This window comes from Calidris pugnax, unplaced genomic scaffold (assembly GCF_001431845.1).
Source record: "Calidris pugnax isolate Ruff unplaced genomic scaffold, ASM143184v1 scaffold34, whole genome shotgun sequence".
Taxonomy (NCBI): Eukaryota; Metazoa; Chordata; class Aves; order Charadriiformes; family Scolopacidae; genus Calidris; species Calidris pugnax.
In genome coordinates, this window is record NW_015090771.1 from 1,201,409 (window position 1) to 1,216,226 (window position 14,818).

The window sequence follows — 14,818 nt, forward strand, 5'->3', positions numbered from 1 at the left end:
ACCCATACTTGACTGATGAAAATTAGTCTTGAATCTAAAAATTCCATTCCCAACTAAAGCTAAATCAGTTGACATGGTTCCACCAAAAGTCTGAGCTTTGACTGTATTCTCCAGGAAAGAAATCCTTGTCACACCCAAATTATTTCTTTTGAAATGCTGGAGGATTCTTTTGTTTGTTAGCTGGGTTTTTTTAAACTTAGAATTAAATCAAGAAAAAATGACCATTAGGTAATGACAGAAATAGACTGCTGAATACTGCTGTTCAATGTTACATCGCTGCCTTCTCCCAAGACTGCCCTGTTACTGGATTCTGATAGCACAGTGGTGCTGGAAAAGTTATTTTACACAGGTACACTCATTTCAGTATTTTCTACTACATATTTAAGAATCCTAAATCTAATCATGAGTTACAAAGCAGGTTTAAAATCCAACCTTAAGATAGTTCTCCAGGCACAGGAAGGTAGGTCCTTGTCTGTCTGCATTTCTTTCTTTTTCTTGGATGGGATTTCTTTCAGTGTCTCATGCTGGGTTCTGGCTAGCTTCAAAACCCACAGAGAGTCTGGGCAGTCAACTCATTCTTGCCCATGTGGGTAAGCAAAGAATTCAGTCAGTTATCTTAATTTCCTTGCTTTTTCAAGCACAGTCTTATGACTGTATGACTGCAGTTTGGTAGACTTTTCTTCCATAATTACTTTAAATGCCTTCATATTTCCTTTAAATTAAAAAATTATGTTCTTCATAGAGCATTCTGAGGTTTTTCAGGTCTCATGCTATATCAATCTAACCAGAAGTAGAAGCATTTCTTTGGGGTAATTTGCCTCTTCCCTAATTCATTTTAAAATCATTAGTATGCCAGTGGAAAAAAAAAAAAAAAATCGAAGATTTTTTTAATGTTAATATTTGTAAAGTTATGTTTCGTTTTAATCACATAACACACCTAAAGCAAAACATATTCCAGTTTTAGTATTGATAAAGTTTTGTTTGTTTGTTTTTTAACTTATTTACAGGCACTTTAACCATATCAGCACTTCAGAAGGCAGAAACTACTTTTGACAGGGTACTGCAACTGGGGATGAGAATCTGACTCTGAAATAAGAAATGTAAATGTTTTTCAACCACAATAACACTATAGATAAACCGGCATTTTTTATAAATCTATTTATCTGGACAAAGTATTACTCATGCTAAAAGAACCCCCAACACTGTGCAAACTTTTCTAGTCCAACTGGTGGTATGCTGTTTTACAAAACAAATAGCCAGGGACTCTAGTCTTGCAGTCAGACCAATTTCTGAATTGTAACCAACAGGCTTGGGGGCTTGCCTGTATTAGTAATGGTACAACTGTTCTAACACCACTTGGTGCGTGCCTCCTATTAATCTAGCTCTCAGGTAATATTTCCAGACACTGTAGAGATGATTCAGGTTTTGAATAAAAGCATCTGCCTCTAAGAGTCCAATTCAACAGGTGACTCATGCCTATAATTTTGCCCCAGGTATTAATTTGTGTTCCCCTGAGTGTTTTAAGCACAAAACACTTGCTTTCCAAAATGGAGGCCAAGTTGAATATTCAGGGCTTGGGACATGTTTTACATCTTGCTAGAGGACTAGCTGTGAGCACAAGGCAAGGAGGCACAGATGGAGGAAATAGCCAGCACAGTAGGAAATCAGGACTCTAGTGCCTGCAGCTATTCAAGCCTGGTAGGCTGCCACAGTCACTGCTGTACCAACCACCAGCATCGATCTGAATGAGAAAATAGGAGCACTCAGGAACAAGGGGGAAAATGAGAGAGAAAGAGAGAGAGCAACTAGCCTAATAATTGCTTGATTACAGAAAGGAAAAATATCACTTAAGAGCCAAGATGTCTTCAGTGAACTGAGAAACAGAAGCCTACCAGTCTCTGTAGGACTCAATTAAAACGCTTCAAGCTTTGCTTTCAGACACAGTGAGACGCCTGCTGGTAACAGGCTTTTGCTGGACTTTGCTACATCTGGAAATTCTGCATCCCAGACATGTTATACATGATACTTTTTCTGAGAAGAATGCTTTCTTTTATTTTATTTTCTCAAATCTCAAGAGCACGAGTCAATTAAGACACAATAGCAAGCTTCTCAAACTGAGAGGTCATACTGTAGGGCAACTTACTCCACAGTAGAACAGATAATCATCTTAAGTACTTTGCAAAGCCTCAAAACACGCTTCTCTGGCTATCCGAAGATCAATACTAATGTGCCCACCCTCCAGCCAAGCTAAGCATGATTCACTGAAATATGTTTTTACTGTGCAAAAAATGAAAGGAAAACTTTGTTAGGCTGAAGGGCTTCATTTAGGGGTGCAGCTTTCACAGCAGTACAGAAATACTGCCTTGTATACATCTTGTTCTCTATAGTTATTAATCTCTTTGGAAGCTGTATGTGTTGGTGTTTTTAATAAAAGGCTCAAAGACAAACATCAAACTGAGGTTTCGATCCCCTCTCCCCCCCTGCCTCACTTCTATAGGTTTTGTAGCCAATTTTGCTCTTGATTTCTGATGCATAACTCTTACTGAAATCAGTCAACAGATCTTACATATATATACATGTGGCCAAAGGCAAGAGGAAAGGCATTAGCTTTGGATTTTCAGAAGTACACAGTAGTGGCTCCTTTTCTCCCATTGAAATCAAAGGAAATTTTACCACTGCCTTCCAGTAAGGAGCACAGGTAAATCCGTTGTGAATGCTTAGAAAAATCTCACCCCTCTTTGAATATATTGCTGGTAGCATAATCTCAGTATCACAACAGGGCAAAGAGACAGAAGTTTTGGGCTTATTGTTCATCCAGGATACAAGTTCTGCACAAAGCTAGAGCACCAGGAAAGCAAGCCAGCAGTTGAATAAAAGCATCCAATGTACCGAGGAGGGAGGCAAGTCTTGGTTCACACAGATTTTCCAATGCATTTTGACTGACAATCCACAGAATCTTTTAGAGGAATACTAATCTGGACTACATTTTTCCAATATCCTCTCTTTTTCTCAGAAGAAGGGTTCTGCACTAACCCATGCAGACACAACCACCTCACATCTTCCCAAAAGCTGCGTATCAGTGTCCAACACCAAGTGTAACTTTTGTGTCTCTGTACACCCTAAATTAATCTAAAAAAAGAAAAAAAAAGAAAAAAAAAGAAGCAACTACCTAATTTTACACGTCATATTCTTCAGTATTTCCTGAAGGACGGGAATCCAAATGCTGTGCAACCTTTTAAATTTGCTCTGTTTCAAGCTAAATAATCATTAAGACCTATGCGTATTGGGGCTGAACACTTCTAATATTCCAGCTAAGGCATTATATTTTAACACAACTTTCAGATTCAGCATGACGTGTAACTTGAGTTCATTTAAAGAGAATGCCTTTTATTTCTCTTTTTTTTTTTTAAACACAATTTCTGTTAGTTTATAATTCAATATTTTAGCAAAATAAGCTACTTTTAACTAGGTTCTAATTTAGCTATGGCCCTTAAGCTCACAGATGAGAATTATCTAGGCCCAGATTACTGTTTATTATAAGTGTTAATGCTTCATTGTATGCTCTGCTCTGCTTATAGTTCTCTCTCTTGTACTGAAAGCTGACCTGTTCTGGACACCAATGCTACAGTTGCTCATTCATCACTACTTGTTAAGCAGCGAATAGCAGTTTGCTACTCACCACGATCCAAGATCCCAAGCCCTTTTCTCTCCAGTGACTAATTCCACCATCAATCCCACACTGGCTAATGAAATGCACTTGCCTTTTGGGTGGTACCGTGTCACAAAGCCTTCCTGAAGTCGTAATACATTATATCTTTTTCCTTACCCCTGTCAAGACTCATTGACCACCTCTCCTTCTCAGAGAAGTTAATTGGATATGTAAAGCATGACCTCCCTTTCATTAACCCATACTGACTTCCTGACCAGACTGTATCAGTCCAGCTTTTTCCTAACTTTATTTTAATTAGTGGCTCAACTCTTTCCTAATTCAAAGGTTACATGGGCACATATGCCATTTTCTCATTTATCCTGCAATCCTTTGCTATCTATAAGCATTACATCACGGTGAATTAACATTCAACTTATAACTTATTGAGACTAGAGGAATCTCTTTTTCCTGCTCCTACACATAGACACGTACTCTCTCCAAAGAAAATAGGGGGGGAAAAAAGTCACTTTTTCTTTAAGCTCTGATATCACCATTAGAGCTAAAAAAAAAAATAAATCTTATTTATCTTGAATTAGCAGCTAATCAATCTGTTATTCTCAGTGGGTCACCATTACGATCACAAAGTTGGCAGTTAAATTACCTGCTTGGCCAGTATCTCTCCCAAGAATTGAAGGTTTTCAAGAGTTTAAATTCTATAGAAAACCAGCAGTCTGTCACATGAGAGGGTCAAAGCTTTAGGGATTAAAGAGAGGCCTGTGAGAACCAAGTGGATATATTTTGATTAAACCACACTCTACAGAAGTCTGTTATTACATCAAAGTTAAACTGCTTCATAAAAATCACGACAACAGCCACAATTTTATGGCAATACCAGGAATGGAACAGGAGGAAAAACAGGAAACATGTAACTACAAAGTACTGTAAAATTATTATTTTACAACAAAAAGGACCAAATTATAATTAGTTTTCACTTAAATTTCTGTATAAGTAGTAGAACCATAAAGACAAATTTGAAACTGTTCTGCCTGCATTAGAACATGTTAAATAACTTGTAAATAGAGGCTCGACCACATCCACCACTTCAGTTTTGTCAGAGAAAATTCTGTGTGCAGAAATTTTTGGGTTCAAAAATGAGGCTAGAATGAGACTAAAATTTTATCTTTCCAAATCCTTCAGAAAATGAACTGTCTGTGCTCTAATCAACCTTGGAAAATATTATCAACTGGAAAACCTAATAAAGGACAAAGCCCACAAACACCAGCTATTATATGTAAGTATCTGTACCAGTTTGCTTTTTTACAGTCTGACTAGAATTTGACTTCTGCATGTATATTAAGGCACTTAATTGTGGCTTCATTTACTTCAAAGCTGTAAAACCAGCAATCTAATTAGCTTCTGGATCTTGTACTTGTGGAACATAAATCTGAAATTTAGCCAACTACAGTGCTGAAATAACCAACCTAGATATTTAATTTTAAGTGTCTAGCTTCAGCTCTTAGTATGCAAGTGCATATAGGCTTGCATTACACTTTAAACCCTCTTAATTTTACAGTTTCATCTGTTTTCTACTGTCGTTTAATATCTTGAGACCTAGATGACATTTAGGCAAGATTTATTGATGTCTTATCCATCCTATGGGATCAATAGAAAAACATGTATAATTCTAGTGTGCTGTGGTTGTAGGAGAAACATTGCAAGTACTGACAGTTTTGATCTAAGGCTTGGATCAAATGTCTCTTTATCCCCAACGCCAATATCCCACAGATGCTTCCAGCACAGCTCCGAAATTGTTTTAAAAATGAGATATATTAAAAATAAAAAAACCCAACTTATCCTAAACCGTTCATTTAAATCCAAATTATAATACTTCTCCACCATCACATCATACGTGAGGGTTTTAGATACTCCTGATGTAAAGAGGTTTCACAGAACTGGAGTTTTGATAAAGCAAGATAAACCCAAAATCTTTCAGTAAGTTTTACAACTTCCTCTGTTTTCATCACTTGCTACTGTTTGAAAGTTTAAAGCTGCGTGTAAGAAGTTATCTTCCCAGCAAGCCACTTAGAATCATATTTCTGATTCACTCTTCCAAGCCTCCTTGCTAATCTGCCTAGTGAACATTGATTTTAGAAAGTCATTCTGTTTCATGGAAATACCTACATCTTCTGTCATAAGTTTCTTTTCACTATTTCCCCGCAGGGCCTGCAGTTTTGCTCATCAACCTCTTACTCCTTATACTTTACATTTGTATAACCATTTATTATTCACATTCACGTCCCATGTAATTTTTCTTTCGTTTTCGATCTCAGCTTTCTTGATCATTTCCTTACCTTTTTTCTTTTGCCTCCTATACCTTCTCTTTCAGAGCTAACACTTCTGATTTATCCTAAGGGATTTCTTGGAAATGAGATGTTAGCTCTCAGTGGGATTTTCTTGGCAAAACATTTAAAAAAAAAATAAATTATAGATGTCTTGGCTGCATGTCTCCTGGCCTTGATTTCCTCCTGTATTTCCCTGGTCATCCATATTGATAATTTCTGCCATTTCTTGAATATTTATTTCTTGACTAGATACATATTGTACTTGCTAAGCTCATGATAATCTGCCTTTGGTACTTTGTACTCATTTTGCTTCCCACTGTGTTTTGCTCAGAGGTATGCACAACTACATCGCTGCAGAGATACATGTCACTGTGGCTACAGAGACAGAATGACTATAAGTTATCATACAGCAACTGAAAGTGCTAAGTTTTATGCCTGGTATATCTTGTTCCCTATGACAAGATAGCAAGGGGCCAAATTCTCCTCCTATTTTGTGAAAAATCTGAGTAAATGAAATCTACATTGTCCAAATTTATTTGAGAGCAATTATTTCTAATTCCTTGATATGAAACTATGTCAGAATATCAAATTTCCATTTTTCTATCTATTGCAGTATGTAGTAGTAATGTACATTGTGGTAGATAGTGTACTCTGCATAAAAGGTATAAAATTTTACCAATGTATACAGTGAGTTTTTACCAGTCATACTGTTAAAAGAATCATTTTCTCCATTAAAAAAAAAAAAAGAAAAAGCCAAAATTTTCCATAGTGCACCCATCTGACTACTACATATATTTTCACACAACATACATATCTTTCTACTTTGTGGGAGAGTTATTTGACCTTTTTCTCTTCAAAGAGAAGAAATACCACTGTAACTTTACTTTCCTCAGTTCACCCATCTGTAAAACTGATGTGAAGAACCTCTTTGGTATTTCAGGGTTGGAATATGGTATCGTTGCAATATAGACTATGTATTTCACTGTTTTATGTGTAAATCTGTCTAATCTAGAAAAACAGTATCCCTCTGTCTTTTTGAATTTAATTTCTCTTCAATCTAAGACATCAACACAGATTATTAACCAGAGCTCCCCACCTACCACTCCCCAGCCACACCATTTGCATCAGGTCAGCAGAGAGTCTTAAGAACTCATACATCTCATCCTGAAAGCTGAGAAGAGAACTTCAAAAATGCAGGAAAAATTAATCTAGTAGGTATACTCTGAATTAGTGTGGGATATCCAAAATGTTTCTGCTCTACATATCATTTGTTATACTTTTCTTACTAGTTGTGTGATGGGTTAATACAGAGCATTGAAGGAACAGAAGGATGTATAAATGGGAAAGGTGGGTGCAGGGAGAGCTTGTATGTGTGGATGGACGAATGATGAGTAGAGAGGTGAAGATAAGCACTTGTGTTTGTAAAGAATGGAGACAAATATGATGTAGAAATTGTCTTCAACGCTTCATATGAGCACTAAAAGAGTGAAACTGGCATTTCAACATTTCCCAGAGAGACAAAAAAGCTGTCTGTATTGCACTCATATTATTTAGGGCCTCTTATTACTTCATTACTTCTGAAAGCCTCCCGTTTATTCTTAGCTTGACTGCTGACCAATACAGGGGATTTCTTTGCAGAGGGCAGAGAGACAGCAGAATCTGCAGCCTCTTGCCTGTCACATTATAAGGCTATCAAGTTCTCACTGTGGATGGTAGTGAACATACCTACACTTGGTGCCTGATGCTGCAAAATGGTGAGTATAGTGTGGAAGGAGCTTCAGGTTTTGCAGAAGTTGCAAGGGTCCAATATCATCCAAGCTTAGGCTTTTTGCCTTTAGGATGCATTTTGGCCACCCCTGGCTTCTTCCCAAATGACACAATTATACCAACAGGAAGAGAAGTAAGCCAGGAAGCTTCACGATCAACAATCTGCAAGTTAAGGACAGCTGACTCTGGGATATGGTTTTGCACTCTTGCATTATTTCAGCAGACAATGGTGAAGCTGCCATTATAGGCAGACAAGTACAGAAATAATCACAATCAGCTAAAATATGAAGCGTGCTCATGCCAAAATAGAATCATTGAACAAATATATTAGGCTTTGGGGATGTTTTGTTTGGATTTCCCCCCCCCCCCTTTTTTTTTTCCTTTTTTTTTTTCTGCCACATTTGCATTTGCTTTACCCAAGGGCAAGGTTTCTCTGCTCCTTAGAGAAGCAGGCAGAGCAGCCAGTGTTTTCCACAGCACTGATAACACCACAATGTGAAACTCAGGGTTTTCATAATGTAATACCAATATATGCCCTTCAAGTAAATTACACTGTCAATTTTACATCAGGAATGTTCTGCATCATCACTATCAAATGATGTAGTGTTAAATGTATTTTGAATTGGATCATTTGGAAGAACACAATGTAAGTAATGTAACACTATTAAGGACTTCCCTGTTTAAAGAATACCATAAAGGCAACAAAAAGAGAGCTCTCATTTAGATTCAGTGCTGTCTTGATGATGACTTACTTGAAAACAGCACTCTCCTGTCCTGAACTTCAAATGCTTCAGGGTAGTGTTTTATTTCACTAAAGGTACTAAAAGTTTCACCAGCAAGAAAGAAAGAACTCCGTCTCATATTCTTGCTTTCAGGACAGTTCATTTTTATAGATTGAGTGAAAAAAATTCACATTTGCAAGGCAGTAGGTGGTAAGATACAGCAGAAAGATAGCTATCTACAGAGACATCAAGAATGTTTCTGGAAAACAAAGTGATCTAAACATATATTCGTTTTTATCCCGTCTTGGAATTGCTTGGCTTTGATCACTGTGACCAAAGATGATTTCCAGGTTCCAGTTCCACTGGGAGTAAAGGGCTAAAGAAAAATCTGGTCTGTTTAAAAAAAAACAACCAAACAAAAAAAAAACCCCACCAAACCACTAATAACTAGAGTATTTTTTCATGTTATAAAACATGAAAAAATACATTTCCTTTCCAAAAAAATTAATTCCCAAGCAAGTAACCTTTCTTGATTTTTTCCCTTGAGTATAGCTTACCAGAACAGATTTTCAGATGTTTACTATACTTTATTTTACATGTTTTCCTAACAAGAGTTTCTTGGTCTGCTCTTATTGTGCACCATAAATACACTGGATCTTGCAATCTCATTTAATTAAAAATCATTTGAGATTAACACAATAAATTCTGCTGAACACTGTCTGGGTATTGAAGAATTGTCTCATCGTGGTAATTTTTCAGGTGATTGACCAGGTACTGTGCAGCCTTTTAAAATGCTTTGCATTTGTGGATCTCAAAAAACTTTATAGCAAGGTAATTAAAGCAAAGAGTATTCCAAAATGAGGCAAAGACAACAAACTATGCACATTTGGTAGGCAGGCACAGTGCTATTAATAGAGTTAATATTGGCAAGTTCCTGGCACAGGTTAGAAATTCTGAAATACAGTCTAAATCTCTAGTAGCCAGCTCTAGTAACAAATTAAAATATGTTCATTTTATCTTCCTAACTCATCACAGATATAATTATAAATCATCAATTATCAGGGAAAAAAAAAGCACAACACATCTCTTTATCTGTGGAAATGTCTCTATTCTTTCTGTTAAAATCAGTAAGAAGTGCTGCTTGGTTTTTTTTTTACAGTTTTGGTTTGGTTTTTTTATGTTCAGTTCTGTTTGTTTGGTTTTTTTCTTTGGCTTTTGTTTGTGGGTTTTGGGTTTTCTGGTTTTTTCGTAGTTTTGAAAGAAAACAAGGTTTTCCAGGACTTAAACTGATAAACCTGCCATGTAATAGTAGTGGATATCATGGTAATCATATCAGTCAATGCAACGACTGGAGGTATAGCCAAAAATTCACACCTTAACCCAATTTTAAACTCTCCAAAGCTTAGAAAGCTAAGAAACTTGTACTCAATATTCACTATCAGTTTTTTCCCCTGTCCTTTCACTCCTTCTCACAAACTTTGAGTCACTCGTGCATATTTCTGCTCTGAATTTCAGCTTGCTGACAGAGAAAATAATTTCTAAAATAACTGTCACATTCAGCCCACTGAAGTCATCATATTTCCCCCTAACTTGACACGATGTTAACCAGTCACTTTTAAATTTTCTACCCCAATCTGAAACAATAAGCATAGGAGAGGGCTGAGCTCATCAGCATTATCCCACTGCGTGTATCAGCGGGAGGCATCTTGGCTCACACAGCCACTTTCTGAGATGAGTTTTGAATAAGTGGGATGTAATTGGCAGGGAAAAAAAAAAAAAAAAAAAAGACGAGCAATGAGAAAGGATAAGCAGAAGGGTTTGAAGGTTCATTCTCTGCATGCATGCACCATCCTCAACACATGGTTTTCTGCAGAAGAACCGATTTCAGACAAGTCATCAGGCTGCTGAACCCATCCCTAACGCCCTGCCTGGCTGTGCAACAGCGTTCAGTGTCTGTCACATGCCACAACCGGTGGCACGGAAAGTGACATCTGCAAGACCATCACAGAGGCCATACCTCATCGCTACCCCAACTGCAACCGGGCCAGCACCGCCTGCCCCCCCACGCCCAGGCCAGCTGCCAGCCCTGCCACAGCCACCCCTCGCAGCGCTGCCATACGCCACCCTGGCACGGGGACGGGGCACCGAGCCACACCAGGATGGGCAACGTGTTCGGGCCACCTGACAGCGGGCCTGAGCCGTGCATCAGCCCCCGAGGTTGCTCAGTTGAGTGATGAGATCAGACAGGGCTCCACAGGCCCCCCGAGTGCCTTGTCTGCCTACTTTTAATTGAATGTGGCACCAACAAGGGACCTGCACTTGTGCCGCAGTATCTGGTCCGAGTGAAACAATTGTTTTAAAATAATTGCTGTGGCAGAGGGCCCATGGCCGCTGAGGGTAACCTGCCACATGCTGCTTGCGGGGGAGACAGGAACACAGCAGTCAGTTGTGCGCAGCCCTCTCGCCCCCTCCACACCTCTCCCACCAGCTGCACCAAGAGTCAACGTCGCTGTGCAACTCTGGTTTGCTTTTTTCAGTACATTCAACCGCTCTAAGGATGCTGTTTGCAGTGTTTTATATCTAGTGAGAGTCCTTTTTTCTTTATAAAGAGCTTTTTGAAATAAAGCCCAATTGATTCATAATTATTTGAATTAAGTGGAAGCGTAGAAACCCAGGGCCACATCCTCAGCATTTGTCGCCAGCATAACACTCACATCCAACCCACAACTGACAGACAAACTAAAGAAGAGCAGCTACCAGCACAGCATTGGTAAGTTTATCAGAAATCACAAAGATTAATGTTAGAGGCTGGCAAGGGGAAACTGATGTAAGGGGGAAGAGCCTCTTTTGCAACTTTGAAGAATGAAAATATATACACACAAGTATACATGTATATATACACACACAAAGTTTGACTATGAGACATGAGTCCTCTGAGGGATGATGGGATCCTCACTGGAAGAAGCTTACAAGGAGCCAAGAGAAGATGCTCCCAGGCAGCAGGAGCTTGATGAGAAAGAGGAGATAATGTCTCACAGAAAAGGGTCCATTTTACCAGAGTACAAGGCAGAAGACTCCCACACCTTCTGCTTCTCTGTTCTGCCAGAGTCTGAAACTATGCTTTTAATTTGGTTTCCCTTGTTTTAAGCACTGATTTTTTCTAAATGGTGCACATACTACATACACTTCTAAAGGAGGAAGCTGTCCCTGTAACAGACATGTTTTCAAGCCCTTGGGTCAAATTCTCAAATTTACTTCTGATATTGCTTCAAAAAGGGTCTCGTGCTAATCAACACAGAAGTGCATCTGAAGATTTTTTTTAACGAGTTTCCATCAATAATTTAAGTTTTATTATTATTGCTGCCGTTTGGCTTTCATTGCTTCAGCTCCTCTGCACTGCAGTATGATGTTTTAAGGGCTTCAAGTTATTGTTTTGAGCCTTGACATTAGACAAACAAACACACACATCAATTAAAAATATTGCAACTTCCAAAATTACACATACTTTTTTTTTGGAAAAAAAATCCAAATACTAGAAACTTTTTTTTTATACCACATTACAGCCTCTAATCCATTTCCTGGGCTCCAACATCTGATTTTAATTTTTTTTTTTTTTTTTTTGTATAATATTTAGTCAAACAGGCTCTTTATGCAGTAATTACATGTCCATTTACCTAACCAGGAACAGAATCAAGCACCCTCACTAGAACCAACAGACAACACTTGCGCAACAACTGAAGAAGCAGGGCTCCTTTTTAAGTAATGCTCAACTTAGACATAAAACTTGATCTTAGTCCACGGTAACAAACAATGAAGCACAAGCTTTTGTGCACAGGCATGCAGATTTTGGTGGACAGTATAAAAGTTGCAGCATCTTGCACGACAGACTGTACAATAAAGTGATTATATTCTCAAACAGGGCTCCATAGACACAGCTCTTTGCTGAAGTTATTAGTTTACACTGTGTGAAAGCAGAAAAACACACTTTTTTTTTTTTTTTTTAGGTTTTGTGGGGTTTCTGACCCAAGTGATGTGCATCAAGAGCAATGTGTGCTCACAAAGAGCAGAACAGAAGAAAATCTGTTCTGAATTCAGGTTTCACTCAAGTCCACACCAAATGGACTTTGGATCTCATCTGTAAGTAGGCTAAAAAGCCTGCAAAAGAGAAAAAAGGTGAAAGTGGCTGGTGGTTGCTGCGCAGGAAACAAGAGTAGGAGCTCTGAAAATACTTCTCACTGTCTCACTGTTTTCAAGAGTGGGTCAGACTCAGCTCCCTGGTCCTCAAGATGTAAGACTCAGCCCTGGGAGCTTCTGCGTGCAGGTTTGAACAAGTAGCTGAGGCTGGTGCTTACATCTCAAGTCCCTTGTCTATAAGGTAAAGACCATCAGAGCCCAAAAGTGTTTACACAAGGAGGTTGTTTTGTTTCTTTAAGACTGTCCATGACTTTCATGCAGAGATTTTAACTAATGCCTCTGCATGGAAGTTTTGCACACCCTTTTGCACAGTTGCCTGTGCTACTGGAGGTTTAACAGGATGTTCCTCAAGAAGAAATCCTGTGGCTGTCCCTTTCCACCACCCTTCAATGGGAGCACTGTACTCTTTCCCACCTTTACCCAATTCCTTATCGGAGGACCTTACACTGATCATAGGAAATACTTCACTGTTGCATCCTTAAAAAAAAAAAAATAAATAAAATAGAAACTCTAGAAGAGAAAGCATTTTAAAGAGATTAAAAACTGTCACTTAGTTTAAAGGAAATGGGAAGATATATAGATATAGTCATTACCTTGCCTTCCTTTCATATTAGTTTTTTCCCAGGCTTTTTTATTGGCATCTGGTCAGCCTGTCATGACACAGTCCAATTAAAATTATATATTATATCACAGGTGTCCTTTTGCTAGTACCAACATTCCCACTGGACAGGAGATTCTTCTGATAGCACTTTGATGTCTGCTATTCAGTGTTTTAATTTCCTGCCAAATTTATCATGTGTAATTTACCATCAGCAGTGTTCAGTCTTACAATAACAAAAGGCAGAGAACTTGATCTTTTCCATCCCATTTCACGTATAGACTTTTTTTAAATTTAAACTTGTATTAAACCTGCAGGTTCCTCTAATGTGTGTGTGTCAGGAAAGGAATACATCTTTGCATTTGATCCCATTCAGAAGATGTTATTGATCTGTTTAACTATACAAATCTAAGAAAATATTTCATTACTGTTTCAGTGCCAAAAATCTAACTTGTATCTCATCCCCAATGTGCTGCAGCAACAAATTGAAAGAAAATGTCTAATCTAAAAGCTTGTAGCTCAAAAGAGATATGCAAGTGTCATAGAAGTAACATTTTCCCCATTTTATGGTATAACAGAAGCAGGCAGAGACTACTAAATTAGGAAAAAAAAAAAAAGTAATTTCTAAAACTGCACTGGAAGTTTGTGGGAGAGACAAAAGTTTGATAACTGAAGTACATTTCGGAACTTTTGGCACAAAGCTCATTTGTCCTTTCATAAGTGTCAGATAGTGTTAGCAAAAGCAGGTGACTTGCACAGTACTTTTATTACCTCCTGACAGCCAAACTACAGCCAAAATTCTAATTTCTATCCCCGTGAATATTTTAGACAATTTAAAGAATTTCCATTCCTCAGAATTTCTTCAGAACTGTGACCTTAAGCTTGAAATATTTTTTTTCTGGAGTTCTAACAGCAGGCGACATTTCTGCTTCTCTTTTAACTGAGAAGAATGCTTAGCATGCAGGATAATGCATATTTTGGAACTAGACAGGGGCAAAAGACAGTAACAAATCCAAAAGAATCACTATGTACTGCTGGGACAGTGATTCATAAAGGAAAAAGATGACAGTGGGTGACTACAGTTCTGGGTATTGTTCTCCCAGCATGGTTAAGTTTAAATGAAAGGCTCTTTAGCAGGAAGTTTCCAAACTTACACAAGCAATCTGTGCTCCAAGAGGACCCTTCCTTACAGCTTCTGAGCAGTAAGTATCATCTAAACCACAATGGTGATACGCCTGAGATCAGCTCCAAAAAGCCTGAAGTTAGATTTTCCTTGTCTACACAGAAGTGCACTGACACGTGCCTACACATACCTTTATATTAACAGCAAGAAATATCTTCATAGTAAGTATGTTTAAGGAATGTAATCTAAAGATGTCAGGTCATTATATTCATGCATGCATTTCATTCACCATTAAAGATTTTACAGCCTGATTTGTGAAATACATTTATTCCACAGCACTCTGCCTTCTACTGTTTAAGATGCTATTTTAAACTTCAGTGTCTATGACCGTATGCAACATATATATTCCTGTTACATAAACTA